General features: G+C 42.1%; 2 long non-coding RNA genes across 2 annotated transcripts in view; one reads left to right on the top strand and one right to left on the bottom strand.

Annotated features, from left to right (window-relative positions):
* Positions 1-4,430, bottom strand: part of LOC147347702 (uncharacterized) — a 66,003-nt gene extending 61,573 nt beyond the window's left edge. Inside the window, exon 1 of the long non-coding RNA XR_015152496.1 lies at positions 4,134-4,430. This is a non-coding gene — a long non-coding RNA (uncharacterized LOC147347702). The remainder of the gene's footprint in view (positions 1-4,133) is intronic.
* Positions 4,350-13,278, top strand: LOC147347701 (uncharacterized). The gene is made up of 3 exons (XR_015152495.1): positions 4,350-4,471; positions 4,601-4,951; positions 13,032-13,278. It is a non-coding gene; the product is annotated as an uncharacterized LOC147347701 (long non-coding RNA).
* Positions 13,279-25,791: the final 12,513 nt, after the last annotated feature.

Below are 25,791 nucleotides of genomic sequence, written 5' to 3'. Positions count from 1 at the left end.
CAGGCTGATCCTTTATGAATTGGGATTCAGATTGATCACATTTGTTCTAAAAAAATGTTGTAAAACGCTGAATTAACAGACAAGTTTTACTATAATTCTTATGACTTAGGGGAAATTACTGACTTTGGGAGCTGCTTAAATTTCTCTTTGGTGAGAGAGGGGACTGATTATTCTCTCATGAGGGCCTTGAAAAGAGCTTGGGCTGAGTTCCTGAAGCCCTTTGCTCCTCTCTCTCTGCCCCTCATTTGCAAGTCCGGTTACCTTTCTAACCCACTGTTTTCTTTTTTTAATAGGTGTGTAATTGACATGGGGCTTCCCAGGTGGTGCTAGCGTTAAAGAACCAGCCTGCCATTACAGAAGACATAGACTTGGGTTTAATCCCTGGGTCAGGAAGATCCCCTGGAGGAAGGCATGACAAGCCACTCCAGTATTCTTGCCTGGAGAATCCCATGGACAGAAGAGCCTGACAGGCTACAATTCATAAGGTCACAAAGAGTTGGACACAACTGAAGTGACTTAGCATGCACATACTCATATATAGTGCCCTGTCAAAAACCTTGACCCACAGAATCGTGGACATAGTAAAATGTTCTCCTTTCACACTATTAAATTTAGGGTTGGTTTGTTATGCAGAGAAAGTACGGAGAACATAACTGACATAGGTATAACTGACATATATTATACATATTAGTTTCAGGTGTACAGCATAATGATTTGGTATTTGTTTATATTGCAAAATCACCACAATTGGTCTAGTTAACATTCCTTACCACACAGTTACAATTTTTTCCTTATGATGAGAACTTTTAAGATTTACTCTCATAGCAACTTTCATATATACAGTGGTGTATCATTAACTATAATTACCATGCTGTACATTGCCATGGCTGATTTATTTTGTAACTGGAAGTTTGTACATTTTGACCACTTTCATCCATTTTGCCCACCCCCACTTCTAGTCTGTTTTCTGTATCTGGGGACTTTGGTTTTATCTTTTAGATTCTACATATAAATGAGATCATATGATATTTGAGCCTCTGTTTTCTCATTAATAAGATTGGCAATCTAATTAGAGGTCCTTTTAGCTCTACAATCTATGATTCCTAAGGCACCATCTAGATCTAAAATTCTGATTCTTGTTCCAGTCTGAAAGAGGATGTGCTTTCCAGCCAACTTCACCTTACAGAAAGTTCATTTTGTGTGTTGGATTTCTGTCATCCTTGAAGGGAGGCAGTGCAGAGTGGCAAAATCATTGTTAACCTTGGGCACACATTAGAATGAACTGGTGAGTTTTGCAACAAACCCAAAGCCAAGCCGCATTCAGAACCACCCAGGCAAACTAAAAGGACTCTGAGGATGGGTCCTGGGCATGAGGATGTTTTGATGGTTCCTCAGGTTATTTCAATGTGCGGTCAGGATTCAGAGCCACAGGTGTAGGCAGAAGTACACTTTCTAACCCAGGATCTAGAATTTAACAAACCTGGGCAAGCCACATTTGTAGCCTGAGGCAAAAGAAAAAAAGTCTGACCTCTAAGTGAGTAAATGAAAGTTGCTCAGTCATCTCTCACTGTTTGTGACCCCATGGACTATACAGTTCGTGGAATTCTCCAGGCCAGAATACAGGAGTGGGTAGCCTTTCCCTCCTCCAGGGGATCTTCCCAACCCAGGGATTGAATCCAGGTTTCCCACAGTGCAGAGAGATTCTTCCCTCTGTAGAGGGAAGCCCCGACCTCTACTATACGCTTATCAAAACATCCTTCTCTAGTTCAGACAAAATGAGAAACGTTTATAAAATCTCTACAATCAGAAAGCAAGACTGCATATAACGTCTATGTTGTCCAATCTGTTCATGAACTGTGGTCAACCCTGGGCATCAAGGCAGTGGAGACTGAAGGGCCTGCAGTGCTGGGAGCAATGAGCTGACTGAAAGCAATTGTCCCTGTTGCACAATAGTGTAGGGTCGCAATCAACAGTGTCTTTATGTCAAATGATGGTAATTTGTTCATCATGGATACTTCTGTATTCGGAGTCTTTAAAATTATTGAATTTAAATATTATTTACCTTGATTACTGAGTTTTTTGTGCCCCCTCCCCTTACAGCTTGCACTGGAGAGCATTTCATTCATTCCATCCTAATCTGAATTCTGAACCTGAGTTTAAATTATGCTTCTGCTTGGGTAGGTTACTTAACCAATCTAACCTCACTTACTTGTGTGTAACAACTGTAGTGTTGGAGAAGACTCTTGAGACTTCTGGAGACTACAAGGAGATCCAACCAGTCCATTCTAAAGGAAATCAGTCCTAAATATTCATTGGAAAGACTGATGCTGAAGCTGAAACTCCAATACTTTGGCCACCTGATGCAAAGAACTGACTCATTAGAGAAGACCCTGATGCTGGGAAAGACTGAAGGCAGGAGGAGATGGGGACAACAGAGGACGAGATGGTTGGATGGCATCAGCAACTCGATGGACATGAGTTTGAGCAAGCTCTGGGAGTTGGTGATGGACAGAGAAGCCTTGAGTTCTGCAGTCAATGGGGTCGCAAAGAGTCAGCTGAGCAACTGAACTGACTGACTGACTGACTGACTGGTGTGTAAGATGTCATTCATGCCAGCTCTCCCCACAGCCCTGTGAAGTGTAAATGAGGTGATGTGGTCAAGTGCCCAGTGCCAAATGGGAAGCCTCTATATGCCCTAATGCGGGTTGGCTAATATCACACACAAAGATTGCACAACACCCTGGTTACCATGGTTCTCATATGTGTATTCCAAGAAACTTGTCTTCCCTGGGGTCTGTTGGTTCTAGGGTATAGGATTGGAATTGTCTTGACATTGAAAACTGTCTCCAACCAAAGAATTCTAGACTAAAGGTGTTCAAGCTCTTCCATAAAATCCTAGGGATCCACAAATAACCTGATATTATTTAAGCTGATCAATTATTATATAATTGCCTAATGGGCATAATTATTTTCATCTATTTTATATCTCTGGATCTGTGCAAATTTTAATCAGTTTAAAGAAAGAGTCTGTAGATTTAAAATGTTTGAGAATTACTCTTCAAAATCCTGGTTCTCAAAGTTTAATGTCCATAAGTCATCTGTGCTCAGTCAAGTCCAGCACTTTGCAACCCCATGAACTCCTCTGTCCATGGAATTTTCCTGGCAAGAATACTGGAGTGAGTTGCCATGTCCTCTCCTGAGGATCTTCCTGACCCAGAGATCAATCCTGCGTCTCCTGCATTGCAGGCGGGTTCTTTACTGCTGAGCCACCGGGGAAGCCCTAAGTCATCTGGGAGTCTTGTTAAAATTCAGGTTCTGATTCAGCAAGTGTAACTGAGGTTCTGCATTTGTAACAAGCACCCAGGCAGAAGTGGTTGCATCATTTGTGGGGCTCGGGAGGGAAGGAAATTTCAGGATTTCTAATTAAAAAATTAACAATTTCAAAATAGTGACAACAAAGTATTAAACCACAAGCAGAGTCCTTGAGGTCTTCTGCCTTTCTACAGGCCACATGCCCATGAAGCCACCCCTGCTCCCAGGAGAGGCCAGTGCTGCTGGTCTATGATTATACTTTAAGTAGAAAAGATCTAATCAGTGGTGTCCAGTAGAACTTCCTGTGATAATACAAATGTTCTATTCCTGTGCTATTCAACATAGCAGCCATTTAGCCACATGGGGCTGTTAAGCACTTGGAATGTGGCTAGTATGACTAAAACTAGTTTTATCAAATTTTAACTAAATTTAAATAGCTCCGTGTGTCTGGTGGCTGCTATGTTGGACAGCACAATTTGGTTGTCAGCTTTCTTCGGCAGAAAACATGCTATTCTGGCATATTATCTGTCTCCAGGCTGCTTATGGAACATCACCTTCAAGGGAAGTCAGACGAGATCTTTTTCTTTATGCTTTAATAAGTCTATTATTATCATTATTGGATTGGAAAAGTTAAAAAAAAAAGTTTTTTCAAGTTTCTCCCTTACATCTTCCAGAAAAACTCTAACAAACTTTTTGACCAGCCCAATATTATTATTTAATCTGACAGGCAATGAATGCTATTCCAAATATTCTCATGGAAAAAACCTGGTCTTTTGGTATGGCAATTTTTTTTTTAACATTAAAAGCAATTTTCTACTTACCTTACTGTGGAAAAATATTGGCAAGTCATATGTTAAAAGTTTCTTGTCTCCCCTCAAGGGAAATGATTGACAGCCTTTAAGTGCTTGTCTGCATCTTTTAAGACGAAAGTGACTGACACTCTTCAAGAAGCACACACCTTCCTGCAGTCTGGCAATGTGACTTGATTCTCCTGATGTGAAGATAGTTAGTTTTCAGGTGTCTGAGCTTCTCACGGTGTTAACCCTCTGTGGTCAGACATCTTGTTTCTTGGACTGAGCATGCACGGGAAGAACGCGCGATCTCGCGGGAGTGCCCCCAGGAGCACTGTTACGAACGGAGAGGTGCAACAGTTCTGAAGGTGGGGTTTTGGGGGGTTTTTTTTTTTTCGGTCTGTGTGAAATCTCCAAGTTGCTAAATTGCTAATCTCCAGAGAGGTTTTCTGGTTTCCAAGCTCTGTTCAAGACTTCAAACTTTGTTTTTGAAACAGGATTAATTGGGCACTGAATGAGACGGGGAGACAGAGATTTAAAATCTGACTTCTTGGGACTTCCTGATGTTCCAGTGGCTAAAACTCCGAGCTCCCATTGCAGGCGGCCTGGGTTCCAGCCGCATGCTGTAGCTTGCTGCTGCTGCTAAGTCGCTTCAGTCATGTCCGACTGTATGCGACCCCAGAGACAGCAGCCCACCAGGCTCCCCCATCCCTGGGATTCTCCAGGCGTTCTCCAGGTTGCCATTTCCTTCTCCAGTGCATGAAAGTGAAGTCACTCGGTCGTGTCCGACTCTTAGCGACCTCATGGACTGCAGCCTACCACGCTCCTTCATCCATGAGATTTTCCAGGTAAGAGTACTGGAGTGGGTTGCCATTGCCTTCATGCTGTAGCTTAAGATCCGGTATTCCCCAGCAAAGATCGCAGATCCTGAGTGCCGCAGCTAAGACCCAGCCCAGACAAATAAATAAATAAATAAATATTTAGAATAATAATAAAAATATAACTTCTTGAGTCAAAGAAATGGAAGAAGATGCTACAAGACGTTTGGGAGACCAGGAAGGAGGAATGTGAAAGCGGCTCGCTCATTTAAGAATAAAAGCCAGAAACCAAAGTTCCATCCAACAGGAATTTATAAGTATCAGGAAAAAACAGCCCTTGGTTTCTGTGACTGTTTTTCCTTTGGATCTGTAGTTAGTACATGGCTCTTGACATCAAAGCACAAAGCACAGGAGGGATTAAACATTCCCCAAGTGGGTCACTGCTTGGCAGCCCCAAGATACACTGTTTAGAAACCTAAAACCTGGAAACAGACCCAGGAATCTATAGGAAGTCAGTAAATGATAGAGTGACAGTGGAGGAAAAGGTAGTGTTATCCAAAAGTGTTAAGTCAACTGGCCAAACATTTGGGGAAAATAAATATTGCTCAATACTTACACTCTACAACACAATAAAATCCCAGATGGAGTAAATATTTATGTGCTAAAAATAAACAAACCCCCAAACTATAAAAGTGCTGATGGAAGAGTGGAATTTGGGGTCAGGAGTGTGTATGCACTTGATTTGACCGCAGTTTACACTCCCACTGGCAGTGCAAGGGTTCCGTTTGAGCAGAATATTTTGTGTCCCCCCACACAAATATGTGATATTATCTAGTTTCTGGGTTTTGTCGTTCTAATAGCACAAGTTTGTTTAAAAATGCACATCTCAGATTATTAATTTGAACATTTCTTCAAATACTTTTTAGCTTTTTGTACTTCCATTTTTTATAATACCTGTTTACCTCCTTTGCCCAATCTCTACTGGGCTTTCTGTATTTTTCTTCTTGATTTGAGAAGGTTCCTTGTGTGTTGTAGATATTGATCCCTTGTTAATTTGCACATTGTGAATACCATTTTCCTCTTTGTCATTTTAAAAATACCAGTTTTATAAATGTTAGTCTTTGGTGAACAGAAGTCCTTCATTCCGATAAAATGAAATCCATCTCACACAATCCGTAAGTGGATGCAGTGTTGTTTGTGATGGGAAGCTGGAGGCAGTTGGAATATTCAGTGCTGGGACAGCAGATTGGTAAAATGTTAAGAGGCACACCAAGGAAGGCTGAGCAGAAATTAGAAGCGATGGACCAAGTGCACACAGAACATCTTAAAAATGCAATGCTGAGTGAAACAAGTAAGAAGCATAATGAGGAATATAACACAATATCGTTTATGTCAGTTAAAATGTGTGAATCTCATACAATACATATTTAGCAAAAACATATGCAAATGAAAAAGATACATATTCAATACCTTAGAATGGTTTTATGAAGCAGAGGAATGGAATAGAAAGTGGGGATTACAGGAAAAAAGTAAAAAGAGAGATGCCTAAGAACTGATTATTACCAACCACTGGTAATATCTTAGGAAATGAATCAATAGGACCTGAGTATCCCACACTCAACCACAGAAAAAAAAAAAAAACACAGGTAAAAACATTTTTCACGTGGAGGTAAAAAAAGACTTCCTAAGCATGATACAAAAGGCAAAAACTATAAAAGAGAAGGATTTTCAATCTAGTGAAAGAAAATATATTTGAATTATGGTAAATATACATAACATAAAATTTATTATCTTAACTATTTTTAAGTGTGCAGTTTGGTAGTGTTAAGTACTTTCTCATTGCTTCACAACCAATCTCCAGAGCTCTTTTTGTCTGACAAAACTAAAACTCTGTAACCCGTTAAACAACTCCCTGTTGCTCCCTTCTCTCCTCCCCTGGCAACTACCATTCTGCATTCTACCTCTATGAACTTGACCCTTCTAGGTACCCCCGTACAAGTAGAATCATACAATATTTGTCCTTTTGTGACTGGCTGATTCCCTTTAGCATAGTATCTTCAAGATTTACCCATGCTGTGGCAAGTGTTAGGTTTTCCTTCCTTCTTAAGGCTGATTAATATTCCATTGTACTACGTGCTGTATTTTGTTTATCTGTTCATCTGCTGGTGGGCGTTTGGGTTAGTCCCACATTTTGGCTATTGTGAATAAGGCTGCCATGAATGTGAATGTACAAATATCTCTTTAAGACCTTGCTGTCAGTTCTTTGGGGTCTATATCAAGTGGAATGACTGAATTGCCTGGTCATTCTATTTTTAATATCTTGAAGAATTGCTATAATGTTTTCCATAGCACTTCATCATTTTACATTCCCATCAACTGTGCACAAGGATCCCAAATTCTCCATATCCTTGCCAACAATTGTCATATCTTCTGGCTTTTTTTGGATAGTATCCATACTGATGGCTAAGGGACATAAAATATTTTTTTAATGGTAAAATTTTAAAAACGGGGGAAAAGTTTGCCTGGTATATGGTTTATATTTCTAATAAATAAAAGGCTGTTAATAATCAGTAAGAAAAAGATGAAAAAGAAAAGTAGGCTATGGGTATAAAGAGCAACTTATCAGAAAAGACTACCAGTAGTTAATAAATATGCGTCCATGCTCACTCTTTTCAGTAATGAGAGAAACATAAATAAAATAACATGATACCATTTAGAGCATGTCAATGGGCAAAGATGTTAAGAAACAGTAATACTCAGTGGTGGTGAGGATATGGGAGTATGTGCTCTCATACAAACCTGCTTGAAGAGAACAGAAATTCTAATCATCTTCCAACATGCATTCTTCCCATTTTGCTTAGTCATAGAGTCCATTACTTTTTAAACTGACTGTACTGTTGCTTGGAATAAAGACAAGATTTTTAAGCCTTCCTCACAGCTATGTTGCCAAAGTCTAGCTATGACTTAATTTTAGTCAATAAGATATAAGTGAAAGTACTGTGTAGGAACTCTGGGAAGCTTCCTTAAAAGAATGGAGAAGTTCCATTTCTGCTGTTTTGCTTCTTCCCACTGTTTTAATGGAACAGAGATGTGATGGCAGGCACTCAAGTAGCCATCTTGCAGCCCAAAGACACTTTGAGGATGCTAAGAAAGAGAGACCTTGAGCATAGATTTGCGTGTCTGAAATGTGGCCTTCGGGTTCCTAATAGTCACCAACTCCTGATATGGAGGGTCTACATTCAGCCACCTAACCATGGAAAATTCCCATTATGTGCAGGTCAGGAAGGGGAGTCACACATCTCTAAGGGGAGCCCTGGCATTCTGAAGATTACCAAGGTTGCCAGAAACAAATATTCTCATAAAAATGTTTTATTAAAAGTTTGTAAGATGTAATAAATACAATAGAAATGTACACAATTTAACTTTCCAGTGGTGTGATAGTGTGAGATTTTAGCAAATATACTTCTGAAGTTCTTAAAGCTGCTGTAAGACTTGAGGGATCCCTCATATGGCAGGCAATGTCGTTGCACTTTAGCTACTCGCACATATGTACAGGTGATTTTCATCTCCTCTTGGAGCCTTTATGCCTCTCTTAAGTGGTACTCTTTGTACGTAGATCTGCTAATGTGAACTCACTCCCTGCTTCCCAAAGCTGTGCTGTGTCCAGGAAGTTACAAACTGGAAGTAGTTGCATCAAAGCAAAGGCATGGGGGCAGTTTTAAAAATGGGGAAACTGTATTTGTTTGGCCTGGAGAGGAAGAAATTCAGTATAGTGAATAGTGGATAGTGGTCTTTAAATATCAGAGGGGCTTTAAGAAGCAGAGATGACAAAAGGAAGTGCTTTCTAGGAACGAAAGCTGTCCATCAAAGAACTGTGCTCCCTTGAGAGGTAGTGAGCTCCCCATCCCTGGAAATGTTTGTCTGATCTGGATCAAGGTCCCGTGATACCCTGGGGTTTTGTGAATGACTGAACATGATAGCTTTATGAAAAGACAGGAAGAAAACGTTAGTGGGAATTGTGTGTCTGAGGAGAAGGCTTTGTGGTACATGCCTGGCAGCACGTGGAGAGCAAGACTGAGGTGTAAGTTTAATTTTCTTAATGTCCTTTTTCCCAGATGGTTAACTGGGACTGCCCTGCCCATTGTCTCCCAGTCTGTCTCCACCATCTAAACATCCTTTCCCTTTGCCTACTCAACCCTAACAATTTTTGAAAACCTTTCTTTCTCCCCAGAACCTTCTCTTAAAACTTCCTCCTACAGCTGTCACTGAGGCATGTAATGGAGGTGTGTTTCACAGTTACTGGCACAGATCATGGGCTCTACCCCCATGCCCACTCAGCACAGAGCAGTAAGACCTCAAAGTTAAGGGAATGGCCTTGGGACTCAGACCACTGTTTGAATTCAGGTTTTCCCAACAACTACCTACTACTTACCACACTCAGCTTTGGTTTCCTTATCCTTCATTTGGGGAAGACAATGCAATTCAAAGCTCATGTTAACACCAGGAGTTAACTGAAGGCATCGTATGGACAACCTCTCCTGAGAGGTAGCTATTCTTCATTTTCTGCTCTTGACCACACACAGCATTGCAGTGAGGCCCTAAAGCGCTTCACTCCTCACCCCCTGCCCCCAGCACACCTGGCGCTGTCTGAATGCTGCCTGTGATTGTGGTAAGACAGGTCGTGGAATCTGGTGCTGTAGCAATGGGTACGTGTGTGCTAAGTCACTTCAGCCATGTCTGACTCTTGGCGACCCCATGGACTGTAGCCTGCCAGGTTCCTCTATCCCTGGGATTCTCCAAGCGAGAATAACTGGAGTGGGTTGCAGTGCCCTTCTCCAGCAGATCTTTCCAATGCAGGGATTGAACTGGCATCTTTTATGTCTCCTATATTGGCAGGCAGGTTCTTTACCACTAGCACCACCTAGGAAGCCCCCTACAGCAATGGTGGCCCTAACTCCACTTTTTTCTCTCCCCATGATCATGACAACCTTGAGAACAGCTGTTCTGTACACCAATTTGGCATATATTCACATTCAACTTGGACTCATACTGGGTTGCTCACAAGTCTATGTGTGTCTTGTCTCTGGAGGATAAGATCTATTTGTGACACTGCAGGGCACCCCCTTCAGAGAGTGCTGAGCCTCCCAAGCCCATGGGGTTACTGTTACTGGAGAGTTGATGTTGGATTAAGCAGATCCCAGCTGGGCAGTTCCTCTAAGTCAGCCTGGGGAACAGAGCTTCTCCAGGTGCCAAGCAGATGCCTTGGAGAGAAATGACAGCTGTGGGTGGGACTCAGATACTGGAGAACTCTTGGGTCTTACAGCCTTGAGCTCGCCTTGGCAACAGCTCTTTTCCCTGTTCTCTTTTGAAAGGGAACTATGTGACTGCTGGCACTAGGCAATTATCATTTGTGAACATTTTTTTTTCTTGTGTCATGTCAGAGAAAGACACACACAAACCTTGCCTGTGAACAGTACATTGAGGAATTATAGGCATAAGCCAATCTAGTTTTAAAAATGATGTTGCCATCTAAATTCTATTAACCCTACAATGCAATCTCCCTTAGACCAAAATATTGCAATTTCCTTCTCTTTCTACTTTCTTTTTCTCCAATTTAATTTGATTTTTGCTCTCTTTGGAGGATACACAGTAATCGGGTTAGGCCATTGCCCATTCAGCATTGCCCGTAGAGTTCCTCGCCTTTCTATTTCAGCCCATTCTATACTTCTTCCTTAATCCACTTTCTGCCCAGTGAATATCCCAAGAAGAACTGGACAGAGATAAATCATTTCGCCTTGGAAACTTAACAGGTTGAAAAAAAAAATAAACAATCTGCTGCCCTCCAAAACTCAGAAAATCATGTTAGCTTAAGCTACCAAGTCTGTTTGTTTTCTTTTATCTAAGGGATAGATTTCATTATGAAAGCTGGGCCAGATTGAATGGCCCAAGAAGTCCCTCACACCTAGGGAGTGCCAGAAAAAATAAATGTATGTTTTTGTGATTGAAATTGTCCAATCTGAATTTCAGAAGGGATTATGTTTGATTTTTTGGAGGAGGTGAATCATATAGATTTTAAATAATAATTCTGCAACTTCAGCTCTTTTTGAGGGCATGCAGAATTGCTTGCCAACTCCTGAAAGCCCAGAGAGTAATTGATTTAACAAGACTGAAGCAATATTGCTTTTTATGCAGCTTAAGGTGTAAACAAATATTTCCTCTTAACGCATTTCTAAAACTGGGTACAATTACATTTATCAGATTCGATGAAAACAGACATACCTTTCAAAAATCCAGTCTACTCTCATTCCTTCTCTTTCTATAACCAATAAAATGAAGAAGAAAATGCAGAAATTAGAATAGGGCAAGTCATGGAGACTAAGTGGCTTGTTTATTTCTTTCTTATAAATTTCAGTTACATGTTGACTTGTAAAGAAGGAAAAGGGCCCTCTACCTACAAGATCTAGTCAGAAGTGCCTTTTGTTCTTTACAAAAGGAGAATGAAGAAGTAATAACAATATGGTAATATTTCCATCCTGGCAAAGTAGTCCCATGAATGGTTAGTGCAGTTAAGGTCTGGAATCATTCAAAGGAGCATCTCTGGCAATTGGGAAGCTTTGGTGAAACCCCACATAAAAACTCAGACACCTTGAACCTGTTTACTAGCTCCAACATTCTGGTCAGCTTTGCTGCCATCCTTGGTCTGGCTTTCCACACTGGCTCTCTAGTTCACGTCTTCCCTGGTGGCTCACATGGTAAAGGATCTGCTTGTGGTGCGGGAGACCTGGACTCGGTCCCTGCACTGGGAAGATCCCCTGGAGAAAGGAACGGCTGCCCACTCCAGTACTGCTTTCCTGAAAATCCCGTGGACAGAGGAGCCTGGTGGGCTACAGTCCATGGAGTCACAAAGAGTCAGGCATGACTGAGCAACTAATACTTTCACTTTCACTTTTCTAACCCATTGGGATCCTGCCACCCTGAGACATGATGGAATTGACATTGAGATGACCTTAAAAAACATCTTTCAGGTAACAGGACTGCTGAGTTACAGACATCCTTGGTTACAGCCCAAGCAACGTGGCTTGAAACATTCTTCAACCAGGAAGGCTGGGCATAAACCAGCAGGCATTTCCTATAGTCTTAAGGTAGAGTCCATGTTCCTCCAAAGAAGAATACAAGCCATTTAATCTACAGGGACAAGAAAGAACATATAAAGGTCCGTCAGCAAAATCTTGATCTTTCTGTCAAAATTAGATTCATCACTGATAAAGAGATGAATGGATCTGTCTAGATATGTATAAACAAACCAACACAAGCTGTCATGATATGAATATAATTCCAGGTAATACATCTTGTTAATACTTACTGTACTTTATTTATGCAACTTGTATATATGTGCTCAGTTGCTCAGTCATGTCTGACTCTTTGTGGCCTCATGAACTGTAGCCCACCAGGCTCCTCTGTCCATGGAATTTTCCAGGCTAGAATACTGGAGTGGGTTGCCATTTCCAACTCTGGGGGAATCTTCCCGACCCAGGGATCAAACTCACATCTTTTGCATCTCCTGCATTGGCAGGCAGGTTCATTACCATCACACCACCCTGGCACAATAATGCCATGATGTTTACTCTCTTTTCTTTTTAAATGCGCAAAAGTAAAAATAGCTCCTCCTTAGACAATGCAGCAGGCAAAAGTCTGTTATCAAATCATTGTCAGTGACGCAAAGCGAGCTGTAGAGAAAAACCCTCAAAAATGAAAATTGACTGGAAAAGAAGGCTTGTACACATTGCGAAGCAGACATGAACACAATTACAATTTGTCTCAAACTTTGCAGGCAATTTACCTTTGGATTGATGTCAAACAGGGAAAATTTCAGCCTGAGGACACTTTTTAAAGGAACTGATCAGTACTGGAGAATAGGGGAAACAGAGAGAACTCGGATGGGCGTGTTAATGGAACCAGCATCTCAGTCCTGCCTGCAGTGTTAATGGGACCAGGACCGGGGAATGAGTATCATTCAAGCAGATAATTCCTGTTCCTGTTAACCCACCTTCAGCCTGCCAATCTGTCATTTTTCTAAAGCTAGATTCTTTTTCTTCTTTCCTATTTTTAGTTGGCAATTATATCTGAGCACTAAGGTGCCGCCATCACATTTCTGTGAGACATCCTAGGAGGGAAGCCAGTCGACGACCACAAAGAATACTTGAGGATCTTCAGCCTAACGAGAGGCATGGCAGAAAACTGCCTTAGTCGAATCATCCTGCTGCACCCCTGAAACTCACACGGTATAGTGCAGCAATTATATCTTAATAAAACTGGAAGAAAAAATAATTAAATTTAAAAAAATTACCTCAAAGCAACTTTACCGTGATTTGTGCATGCTTAAGTCACTTCAGCTGTGTCCAACTCTTTGTGACCCTAAGGACTGTAGCCCGCCAGGCTCCTCAGTCCATGGGATTCTCCAGGCAAGAACCCTGGAGTGAGTTGTCTTGCCCTCCTCCAGGGAATCTTCCCAACCCAGGGACTGAACCCCATTTCATATATCCTGCATTGGCAGGCAGGTTCTTTACTACTAGTGCCATATGGGAACCACTTTATCATGATGGACCATCTTTATTTATCACACATCTAGTGTCTCAGTTCTGTTCAGTCACTCAGTCATGTCCGACTCTTTGTGACCCCATGGACTGCAGCACACCAGGCCTCCCTATCCATCACCAACTCCCAGAGCTGGTATCTAGCTAGTGTCTAGCTTATCATCTAGTCTAGTGTCTAGCTTATCATCATTGGCTACCTTTGTTTATTAAGTGGCCACCTATTGACTTGTTCAAATGGAAATGATGGGTCATTAACATTATCTGAAACCAATGTAATTCATTCAAAGGGTTCCCATTGTCTGGGGAGGGCCTAGGTCCTGATGCCATCTTCTGTTTCAACAAACAAGCAGAAGGAAGAGCCTGGGATTAGCTGATTTAATGTGATACTTTAGCGCCTGTTGTGGCCCAGAGCACGGCCTCTGTACCTTTGGTACTAGAGGAAGTCGAAGCAGAGTGCTTGGGCTTGATGGCATCTCATCCTTACTTCCTTTTTACTGGGTAAAATCACAGAGAATGGAAAGTGCATTTGGAAAAAGAAAATAAGGTCCAGGGGATTGGAGTGTGGAATTCTAGGTGGGGTTCTCATCAATCCTATCTCCCTTCTAGGGAGCTGTTTGTGCAGTAGTGGGTGGATAGCTTTCTCCCTGGCTTTCAATTCATTCTAGTCCATTCTAATCCAATTCAGTCTATCAGCGTGTGCGCATGCACACACACAAACACACACACACACCCCTTCATCTCCACATGGGGAAGACAACAGGGAAGGATAACCAAGGTGATGGTGGAAGTCTTGAGTTAGGCGATGAGTGAACTAAGAGGATAGCCAAGAACACAGATGAGGCAACAAGGAGATGCTTTGGAACAGTGGCCATGAGAGGTACCAGTTGTGCGTGAAGCATGAATGACTTGGGAGGTGAAATCACATCAACGCTTTTTCATCAACCCCATCTATAGTCTGACCCTCTTCCCCAGGTTTTGCTTTTCTCCCTCCATGGGACTTTATGCCTATGTGCTGGGGGCAGAGAAGAACAGAAGCTGGGTTTGGAGGGGTAGAAGGAAAATACGAGAAGAAAGAAACAAAGGTGAGAACTAAAGGACGGCCAGCAACCCCCTTGATTTCCCCACTTTCTGGACGTTGCCTCTGTGTTTACTCTGCAGAGGTTGTGATGATGAGAAGCCAGTCCTGCAGATTCAGCAGCCGAGGCATGAAAATTGGAATTACTCACCTTTGGAGAAGGACACATTTGTGATGGGCTAAATGGAATGACTATGTTCATTCATCAGAGGCTGCGATGCAATGAATTTCCAATTGGTTAACTTCTAAATAACAAGACTTGCTGTAATGAAGGCTGAAGGGTACTTGAGTTCGGTTTTCATACTATAAAAGGCATCAGAATTTGCACTTCTTTCAAGCTCAGTAGGAAGCTCTTGATATTAGAAAAAAGAGCAAATTCTGACCAGTGGGTCTTCATCTGTGTGGGCAAATATCTGAGAAATCAATGGCTGAAAATGAAAAGACTATGGTGCAAAGAGAAAGAAAAGTGGGAGAGATAAGCTTGGCCATGCCTGTCCAAGCACTTCTGAGGGGAGAGGGTGAAAGTTATATTCCCATCTTAGCGAGGGGACTATCAGACTTTATGCCATTAAACATTCCAATCCAATTCTGATGCCACACTCACCAAGCCCCTGTGGTGATTTCACTTTCTAGAGAGCTTGCTTCACAGGAGAAGACATTGCTCAGGCCAGTGCAATTTCTGACCTAGCCAGAATTACATTTTCTATCATCCATCAATATACTTGCATGTTATGAATCTATTTGAATATTTTAGGTGCAATTCTCTGTTTATCAAGCTGAGTCAAAAATGACATCTTGTAAGCTCACTGGGGGGATACCCTGATGGGGCAGTGGTAACGAATCCACCTGCCAATGCAGGAGATGTGGATTTGATCCCTGGGTTGGGAAAATTCCCCTGGAGAGTGAAATGGCAACCCACTCCAGTGTTACTGCCTGGAAAACTCCATGGACAGAGGAGTCTGGTGGGCTATAGTCCATGGGGTCGCAAGAGTCAGTCATGACTGAGCATGCACACGTGCACACACACACCTAAGCTCACTTCCTTCAGAACCATAGGTAATAGTCATTATCAAGATCAGCAGTTGTTTCCAAATGTGCTGCTCCCCAAATCAAGGGAAGCTGACATCGACAAGGAAATCAAATTGTATAAGATTAGTCAATTTTGAAGGCACCGTACATGAGCCATTTTGCACTGTTGACTCAATCAGTTTTCAATGGTTTTGAATTTACTTACCATACACTTTCCTTTCCATTACTAACTTCGTCTTGCTCCTTAGCCTCCATTTTTGCTGATGGCACACAACACGTGAGCTTGTCATCTCTTCTAGCTTAAAGACATCTTCTCGAGGTAATTATCCAGTCTTTGGGGATTTCTCCTGTTTCGTTGATGGAGCTATTCTCTGAGTCTTTCCAGAATCTGCAGTGGTGTTGCCTCACCTACAACCTGATGTTCCTTTGGGCATCAGGTTAGCTCCAAATTCATTGCCTCTGGAGCTTAGGCCCCTACCCTCTATGACCTCCTCATCTTGAGCCGTTTTCTTCCAGGCAACCAGATCGCTGAAATCACCTAGAACTCCCAAGGAAGTTCTAAAACATGTCTGCCATCCCCTGGGGTTATTGGCTTTCTCCCCACCCCCACCATGTCAATTGTAGAGCCATGCCACTCGATTCAGTTTTTGTTCCAATTCATGGTCTGAGTGATCTTTTAAAAACTCAGATTTTTTTTTTAATCACTCCATCCCCCAAAGTTTTTGAAGGCTCACCATTGCTTTGACAAAGATTCTTGACGAAGTCAATGGAGCTCCAAATGGACTGCTCCAGCCCTGTCCCCACCCCCATCAGGTTCTATATTCTCTCTGACCTCTGATCCTGCTCCAGCCCCACCAGCCCTCTTTCTTTTTATACAAGCTATTGTGCACCTGCCAACCACAGGGACTTTGCACATGCTGCTTCCTTTACATTGAATGATCTTTCTCCCCTCTTGCCTGGTTAACTCCTGTTTGTTCTTCAAAACTCAGTTCAGCCATTAAAAATTCAATGGATGAATATGCTGTTAAGGTATTTAACATACCCTTATCATGCCAAGGGATTCAAAACTATTGCTCAGGTTCTAGTATACTCCAAATAATTCTCTTTTCTGAAATAGTGAGGCATACTATTAAGGTCTAAAACCTCGGAGGGAGGTCCAAGAGGGAGGGGATATATATATACACACACATATAGCAGATTCACTTTGTTGCATAGGAGAAACTAGCACAATGTTGTAAAGAAATTATACTCCAATGAAAATAAATAAAGAGTCTGTGAATAGTGGGCAAATGCAAAGACAGAGGGATTTGGGAGGAGTTTACCACTAATAAGAAAGCAGGATAAAAAAAGAATGAAATAATGTCATTTGTAGCAATCTGAAAAAACCTACGGATAAGCATAACTAAGTGAGGTAAATCAGAAAGAGAAAGACAAATATGGTCTCACTTACATGTGGACTCTAAAAACTTAATACAATGAACTTATTTACAAAACAGAAACAGACTCACAGTTTTTGAAAACAAACTTATGGTTGCTAAAGGGGGAAGGTGGGGGTAAATGAGGAGTTGGGAATAACATGTACTCACTACCTGGTGGGCTGCCGTCTATGGGGTCTCACAGAGTCGGACACGGCTGAAGCGACTTGGCAGCAGCAGCAGCACTACTATATTTATATATAACAGATAGTCAACAAGGACCTACTGTACAGCACAAGGAACTCTACTCAATATTCTGTGATAACCTAAATGGGAAAAGAATCTGAAAAAGAACAGGAATATGTTTATGAACCAGCAAAGTAGTTCAGGATAACTGAACCACTTTGCTATACACCTGAAAACTAACACAACATTGTAAGTCGGCTGTACTCTAATATAAAACAAAAATTAAAAAAAGAAAGCAGGAAGGAGTGGGAAGAGAGAAGGAAGGTCACTAAGATGGAGATAGAAGACATTCCAGTTGGCTGAGACCGGGGTTGCTGAAAACCCACCCCACAGCTCTGCCCTTCTTGTAACTTAATCCCCGCCCTTGCCTCTTTGTCTATGAAATGCCACAGAGGCGATGAGGGGTCCAAAGCCCTGGAAGATTCTTGAATTAAAAGGCAAGATGGAAAGGCCAAAGCACTACCATTATTATTATAAGGAACGTGTCATAGACAGAAACAGACACCACAATGCATAATTTTTTAAAAATAAATACCATGCTGTCAAATTGGAGAGTGACTGGCTGTGAGATAATTTGGCAACTGCAGTGGAGCAAATGTTCAGGAGAGGTGAGTATTTTTCCACTCTTCCAGAAGGCTGGGAGCATAAACAGCAACAATTTTTCTTTCTTTTTTTTTTTTGCCTCAATCTTTCAGTCGTGTCCATCAAATGAAGCTTTCAAGTTGAATGCTGAATAAAATACCCTAAACACAGCACAGAGCAAGCCCAGACTGAACATCTTGAAACTGGTAAGCTGAGAGAGAAAGCATGCATATTCCACGTGAATGGCTTCGTCAGTGTCAGAGAATGAAGCACGTTAAAAAAAAAAAAAAATCAGGCTGTGGTTCTCTTCAGCGTGTTCCCTTTTAACAGTCAGTCCAAGGGGAATTCACATCTTTAACTATAGGATGGACTGTCATAGCAGTTTAGGCGGTGTTGACAGCATCAGAGGGGGAGCAGTTAGCCGGATACCCTATACTCTGTGACATACTAGGGCGCCCTGAGAGCAGAGAAAACTTACAGAAGAGGCACGCCGTTTGCACAGGCCAGAGCTTCATGCCAAGCACAGGCAAGGGGTGAAGCAAGCACAGCCGTGTTTGTGTGGATTCAAGACCAAGGGCACAGCGAGAGAGTGGATACTGCAGCGACAGACTTGCCCACCAGCAAAGAGATTGGCTAATAATAGTTGTGTTTATACCAGAGAGAATTGAAGCCACAGCAGAAGGGGAAACTAAAGACATTAAATTTTAGTAGAGCTAATTTTGGAAGAAGGGGGAAAGTGCTGAGGGAAATGAAACAGGATAAAGCTGTTGAAGAGAAAGCCACGAAGGAAACAGTGTGCAGAGGGAAATGAATGCATGGCCGAAATCGCTACAAGCTGCCCAGCCATAAATATTCCAACAGGGTGAGGGGAAAAAGAAAGCCAAGGTGGACTGAAATCAATGGCAAGAGAAATAGAAATGCTTGTATAAGAAGAATCTGTAGAAGGGTAAGACATCAAGGGTTGGCTAAAAGGTGATGACTGAATGAAAGTAAATTGTGGAGAGTTCCTTCTTTGGTTGAACAAACACCTCTGTTTAAGCCCATTTGCATTTTCTTCCCAGCTCCCTTTCTGTCATCCTATGTGCTGTGCTGAGTCGCTCAGTCGTGTTCAACTCTTTGCGACCCCATGGACTGGAGCCTGCCAGGCTCCTCTGTCCATGGGGATTCTCCACTCAAGAATGCTGGAGTGGGTTGCCATTCCTTCTTCCAGGGGATCTTCCCAACCGAGGGATTGAACCCAGGTCTCCTGCACTGCAGGTGGTTTCTTTACCATCTTAGCCACCAGGGAAGCCCAAGAGTACTGGAGTGGGTAGCCTATCCCTTTGCCAGGGGATCTTCCCAACTCAGGAATCAAACCAAGGTCTCCTGCATTGCAGGTGGATTCTTTACCAGCTGAGCTACCAGAGAAGCTCTGTCATCCTATAAATACTCCTATTTGCACTTTTCTGTCTGGCATCCACTTCCGTCCACATGCATCGTGATTCAGGTTGTGTTTACTCCCATATGTTCTTGATTAAAGTTAAGGAGGTGTTTCATCTGAAGATGGGGTGATGAGGGGGATCCACCTTGAAGAAAATACTAAAGATTTAGGCAATGGCTACCCTGCCTGTTAAGAATGCTTCCCTCAACATCAAAACAAGAGGCGAGTGCAAAACTTCTGAGGTACACACCAAATAAGTGAAGGTGTCGGCAATGGATGTTTAGATCAACACGATGCAATGGAGAACACAGTCACTGAGGAAGGCACAGGCCAGCACCTCTGCCCTGCTGTCCCCTGAGGGCGGTCCCTGAATTCAATGGGAAGAAGGCATACATCTCTCTGTGGCTTTGCATAGGGTGAGAAAGACACTGGAGGCCTACGGCTTTTAAGCCTTAACTCTCTAATAAGTAGGTCAAGTGGAAGTCTGCAAATTAAAAATGAAAAATCAGAAAGGAGCAAAAATTGTACCTCATGGCTACATTATCAGCAAATAACTCCAGCTCAGCATGGTGAAAAGGGAAAAAAATAAGAAAAAGAATCATCTGATCTGTGGAAATCAAATACATTTATCAGCAAGCGCACACACTCTGAAATCTGAAATAGCATGAGTTTTAATATTTCATTTTAACAGATTTTGAGAGTCTCAGTTTGTTGGATAGCTTTCATTTGGTACAAGAGTCCAGAAAAAATTCCAGGCACTAGGAATTTCTACTTACAGGTAGGCCCCTGTATGCTCATTCTAGAGACCCTGTTGGGAGCTAGCTAGGGGTTGGGCATCCCCAGCCTGCTCCATCTTTGTGTGAGCGACACTGAGAAGAGAGATAAATGGCTAGACTTTCCTCTTACACTTTTACAGTAGAGGTAGTAACATTTCCTCACTCAGAAATCTGGGGGCTAGAGCCAGCTTGATGACTGAGGGTTGTGGGCTAACTTCAGGCTGACTTCTTCTGGGGAAGAAGAGGCTATGCTTGGCTAGAGTATTAATGTCCCAGCTTGTAGTATTGAGCTAGCGAAAATTCTCCTTCAGGTTTTTCCATAATATCTTACAGAAAAACCAGAGCGAACTTTTTGGCAAATCGAATATATGAACAACAGGATATTAGAACAGGGCTGTACAAGGTTACATAGAGTGCCCCCCAAATGCATTATCCATCATTCTGAAATCTCAGAGTGTGACTTTATTTGGAAATAAGGTTGTTACAAATGTGATTAGTTAAGCTGAGATCATACTCGATTAGGACAGGCCCTAAGTCCAATGACTAGTGTCCGTATAAGACACAAATACAGACAGACAAACAGACACACACACACACACACACACACACACACACACACAGGAAAGATGACCATATGAAGATAAACAGAAGCAGAGAGTCAAGTGATGCAGCTACAAGCCAAGGAATGCTGAGACTTGCCAGCATCCACCAGAAGCTAGAAAGAGGCTAGAAAGAATTCTTCCCCAGCCTTTAGAGAGAGTGCAGCCCTGCTGACACCTAGATTTTGGATTTCTAGCCTCCAGAATATGATGTAAGAGAATAAATCTTTGTTTTAAATCATGCAATTTGTGGTGCTTTGTTATGACAGCCCTAGGAAATGAATATGTAGACTCCAACGGTCGTAGGCAGAGTCTGCCAATAAGTGACAAAAGGAGTGAGAAACAGAATAACCACAAAGAAAGACCCGAGGACAATAAAAGCACAGCCTCTCAGGACCTTTTACCACAGAGTAAATAACCCGATGGAGCCCACACACACAGCTGGTGATGGAGGGGAAAGGGAGAGGACATTTTAAAAATCAAGTCTCAGGACAATTTTGATGTGCATGAAAGTAAGTCCTCATTGGCCAGATGCTGCAAAGGGAACAGTGGGCAGGGGCAGAAAAGAAAGCATCTTTTGTTTCCAGGGGGCAGTGTTTTTAGCTGCACTCTGCTGGAAGCTATTCCTTCCCACTCAGAAGCTCAGGGGAAAGATAAATCGCTCCTCTTAGCAGGTTGCAAGGAGAGATCAGAGGGTTGCTGAAATCAATAGAGTAGGAGATGCAGGGACTTAGAATAAACCATGGAAGTCAGGCTGGGCAGACGTGTGGGGCAATTGCTTCTCGAGTATTAGCCTACATGCCCAAGGCCAATTTTTTCTTCCATTTCACAACGTGTGGTTCTAAGCCTTTGAGACTTTCCCTGAAGCCCCAGGCCTCTTCCTTCAGTTTTCTTCTTTCTTGGTTTGGTGCATCTTTGTACTGCATTGCTCTGAGAAAGTTTAGGCCATCCACTACACATTCATTCGAGCTCCTGCCCCCTTTCCTACAAGGACCCATTGTCTTTCTCTCCTCGCCTGAAAGAATGGAAGTCTTCCTCGTGTTTAAAGTCAGCTCCCCTTCCTGGTCTCTGTAACTCCTCATCTTCTCAGGGACTGTGCTCCATCAGCTATCTCCTCCTTCACATCCCTTCTGTATAAAATACATTCAATCCTTCTCAGTTGAGGAAATCTCACCATGGCTTCTGGGGCAGCTCCCATCAGCCTCGATAGTGACCCTTTTCTTCTCCTCCTCTTCTTGAGGCTTCTTGGAAGAACAGACTTCATTTTTGTACCATCAGGCTCTTGGCCCTGACATTACACTCAAACCTTCCTAGCCAAGGTGACTGCCAAGTAAGATGGTACATCTACTCTTATCATAGGTGACTCTCTCTGTGGTATTTATGAGCTGCTCTCCTTGAAACTCTATTCTGTGACTTCAGGGACACTATGCTCTTCTTGTTTTAAATTCTCTTCCCTTGATTTCTCCTTTTATCTGGGAATCATCCCATGGTCTTCCAATAGCCAACCCCCCCTTTTAAAATTCTGAGCCCTCTCCTTTTTACTCTGAGAGGAAAATGTTTGGGAAGCCTCTGCCCAAAGACTGTCATCTATACCCAGATCTTAATACATGCTGATGAATCCAAATGTATGTCTTAAAAAAAATTACAATAGACAACAGAAAAAACAAATATATATATATATATCTAAAACTCTTGTTATTTCTCATTATATTCATATTCCACAAGGTCTCCCAATTCAATATGTTCAAAGTTCAGCTAATCATCTTTTCTCTATTACTCCTTTACCCACCCCTAACCCCCAATCAAAGACCCTTGCTCTCCCCCTAAGCTTCTTTCACTCACTACTGATAATTCAACTAAGGTTTACTGAAGTACCAAGTATCTAAGTGTCTGGTCCTGAGCTTGCAGAGATAAATGAGATCTCCAAGAACAGTAGGAAAGAAAGAAAAGTAAACATATGTTATAGTTTAACAGCAGAAGCAAACCTAGATGATGTACAAGATAAAGAGGTAGCGTGGAAGAGAAGATGATTATCTGGATCAGAGTAGGAGAAAGATTAGGTCAGCTGTGCCCAGGAATGCTCCCAAAGATAGATGAGATAGTCTCTTTCTTACATGAGCTACAGCTCTGTCTCCCTTAATCCTCACCACCACCAATCTCCATCCAAGCCTGACTCCTGGGAGTTTTCCTAGAGTGATCTTCTACATCTCTATAAATTCCTATCAGACCTATGTGCAAAAATCTCTCAAAGCTTGTCTCTTGGATGAATTCAATGTATTTCCTAATGGGCTTAGCTCCTATTTCACTTTCAACTCTACTCCCATGAGTGCAAGGAATTCACCCACTTTGGTTGCTTGACTATCGTGCGTGAATAGATCTATTTCTGTACAAAGTTGATGCTTAATTTCGTTGAAGGCAAAATGCTCCAGAGTGAGATTCCTAAAACTTAGATATGATCATGCCACTTTGCTTTTTGCAAATCTTCAGGGCTCCTCATCACAAAGTAAAACTGAAAACTAGCTTGGCAAACAAAGCCATCTTTACATTCTGGGCTCTGAAGATTTTATCAGCAGACATATCATTTAGTCAAGCTTCTGTGTTTTGTTTTCTGTGCCCCCTCTTAGAATTCATTTACCTTTCTGGTCCAGATGGACTTTTTTATCATTTAAAATTCAGGCATCTTATTTTTATTTATCTCATTCACCCTTTCTGTCCCAGCACAACTCTAACTTGTCCTAGACTGTCTATCTTCTTAGGCTGTCACAATATTTATCACTAATTATATCTTTGATATATTCACATACCTACTTCCCCCCCAAAAATTGTGAGCTCCGAGCTCCTTGAAGACAGAGCCTGGGAGTCAGAACAACAACAAAAAAAATCAATCTAATTAGCTTATGATGGTGTCACTCTTGGGTCAAAGAGAAAACCATAAATATAAACAAACACAAGCTGATTGGAGATTCTCCTTCTACTGTACACATATTGCTATCTCCCAGGGTAAAATTATATCACGTTTATATAAGAAGGCAATCAAGTGTATAATATATTTGAAAAGATTTCTATCAAAACGGTTGAGATTTTTTTAAATATTTGGGAGCTTACAGAGGATAAGCTTTAATTATCTAAAGACTCATTGGTATGGAACACCTCATTGCTTTCTAAAACTATATAAATGGATAGATACATAGGTTACAAAACATACAGCAATACCTTCAGAGCAAACACAAGATGACTAACTCTGCTGATGTGATCTGCACCATTAAACCCCAAAGGAGAAACTAGAAAAAACACGGATAAAAGCCACAAAGCTGAGGAGACTATAAAACATGCAGCAGGAGAAGGGAAGGGAGGGCCGGAGTTCTAGATGCCCGAAAGAGATCTTTCTTCTTTCAGATGTAAAGAGTGACTACTGCTTATAAAGTGTTTTCAAAATCATGATATTTAGCATGCATTTGACTCTCTTGATTTGCAAAGCATGATTGTGAATATCAACTAATTGATCAACCTGCAAAACAGTCTTTAGAATTCAGTAATTTGTGTTGTTTTTCAGTCGCCCAGTGGTGTCAAACTCTTTGTGACCCTGTGGACTGCAGCACACCAGGCCTCTCTGTCCCTCACCATCTCCCCGACCTTGCCCAAGTTCATTGCATTGGTGATACTGGACCCCAATTAATTAATCCTGGATCCCAACTAAAGAAGAGCAGACGTGCCTGGAGAAAGTGAAAGTGAAGTCACTCAGCTGTGTCCGACTCTTTGCAACCCTGTGGATAGTAGCCTACCAGGCTCCTCCGTCCATAGGATTTTCCAGGCAAGAGTACTGGAATGGGTTGCCATTTCCTTCTCCAGGGGATCTTCCCAACCCGGGGATCGAACCCAGGTCTCCCACATTGTAGGCGGACGCTTTACCGTCTGAGCCACCAGGGAAGTCACAGAAAATCCCGTGGTTGGGTTAGAATCCTCAGGAGGAATGAGATCAGCCAGTGCAGATGTAAACTGGTCAGGTCTTGGTCTTGGGCCAGTGGCTCCCAAGTTCCGGAACCTCCATAAGATGAATTTAGTTGGAAAAGGACAGTTTTTTTTTTTCTAGCTTTATTGAGGACAGATATTTTTACTTTTAATAGTTGATTATTTTAACATGCCTTTGGAAAATTTATAAATATAGCATCTTACTCATGATTTTATAATGCTCAAGATGGGTAAAAAATTCAAAAGGAAATCTCTTCAAAGAAAAACAGAGATCATACCGACATTGTGTGCCTATGGGAAGAGTCACCAGGGTGAGAGGTGACTAACTGAAGTTTTGGCAAATGCTGAGTAAGAACAAGTCTGACTCTTATTATCTCAAATCTGTGCCTGTTTAATCTTGATGTCCAAACTAAATGATTCCAAATTTGTGAAGCTTTTATTTCTGATGTGGAGTTCAAGGAAAAAAGATAGAAAAGGGGGATGATCGGAGGAAAAGGAAGCAAGTAGGGAAAGCCTTGGGCTCCCCAGGTGGCAGTGTGGTAAAAAGAATCCGCCTGCCACTGCAGGAGACGCAGGAGACATGAGTTTGATCCCTGGGTCGGGAAGATCCCCTGGAGTAGCAAATGCAACCCACACAAGTATTCTTGCCTGGAAAATTCCATGGACAGAGGAGCCTGGCAGGCTACAGTCCACAGGGTCACAAAGAATCCAACATGATTGAGCACAACAACAACAGGAAAAGCCTTATATGCAAGTTCTAAATATCAGATAAAGAAAACCAGCAGAAACAGATCCTTTGAATTCAGTGCACAAAACAGTCTTCGTGAAGATGCAGCTCTATTTCACTTAGAATCTGGCTCTCTCTCGAGTGTCCTGGGGAGACAGGCATCTCATTTCCAGAGGGCCCCAGAGAAACAGCAATCGCTCGCCATTCTCCTTGCCAACATCTTGCACAAACAGCACGAGGCAGTGGCTTATCCTCACAGACAGTACAGAGCACTCAGAAACTGGTTCTTATGGCAGAGACAAGGCTCTTGGATGGGTTGACTCAAAAAACAGGATATTTTTCTAGTTCCTCCCCCCACTCCCCATTTTCAAACTACCTCTTCTAATTGCATACTTGCAGTTTATAGGAATTTAATAGAAAAAAAAAGCCCAAGAAATG

This window comes from Bos grunniens, chromosome 23 (genome assembly GCF_055505025.1).
Source record: "Bos grunniens cultivar Pamir isolate PY7600 chromosome 23, Bosgru_T2T1.0, whole genome shotgun sequence".
In the NCBI taxonomy this organism is placed as follows: domain Eukaryota; kingdom Metazoa; phylum Chordata; class Mammalia; order Artiodactyla; family Bovidae; genus Bos; species Bos grunniens.
This window is presented reverse-complemented; position numbering and strand designations above follow the sequence as displayed.